General features: G+C 43.6%; 1 long non-coding RNA gene across 1 annotated transcript; it reads right to left on the bottom strand.

Annotated features, from left to right (window-relative positions):
* Positions 1-132: 132 nt before the first annotated feature.
* Positions 133-461, bottom strand: LOC107734843 (uncharacterized). The gene is made up of 2 exons (XR_001639187.1): positions 424-461; positions 133-230 (listed from the first exon to the last, which is right to left on the bottom strand). It is a non-coding gene; the product is annotated as an uncharacterized LOC107734843 (long non-coding RNA).

Below are 461 nucleotides of genomic sequence, written 5' to 3'. Positions count from 1 at the left end.
GTTGGCTATTGCTACAAATATACCCCAGCGACTTAAGACAGGGTCTCCAGGGTCTGTTGCTCTCACTGACACACTTGGAACAATAAAAGCATGTTTTTCATATCTACACTGGTCACATGTTGAGCAGCAGACCTTAATAATTCCCTTCGGCAGGCTGTCAGACGAGCCGATGAAGTTACCCGTCCTTCGCAACAGATCTTCACTTTCATCCTCATCTTCACTCTCGTGCTCTGCTTTGAAGAAACATACAAACATTTATGATGCTGTAAGTTACTGGTTAACAACAGGGAGCGAACATCTTACAGGTCTCATTGAAGCATGATAACACTCAACCATAAACGGACGGCATAAAATATTTACTGCAGCTCAAATTAACAGAGACATCCCTCAACAAACATCTGGCCATAACTTAGGCAGAATTACCTTTCTTCATGCTTCTCTTGGCTGTGGCTTCTGCCCAG

The sequence above is a fragment of the Sinocyclocheilus rhinocerous genome, unplaced genomic scaffold (assembly GCF_001515625.1).
Source record: "Sinocyclocheilus rhinocerous isolate Xijiao unplaced genomic scaffold, SAMN03320098_v1.1 C35382704, whole genome shotgun sequence".
Taxonomy (NCBI): Eukaryota; Metazoa; Chordata; class Actinopteri; order Cypriniformes; family Cyprinidae; genus Sinocyclocheilus; species Sinocyclocheilus rhinocerous.
This window is presented reverse-complemented; position numbering and strand designations above follow the sequence as displayed.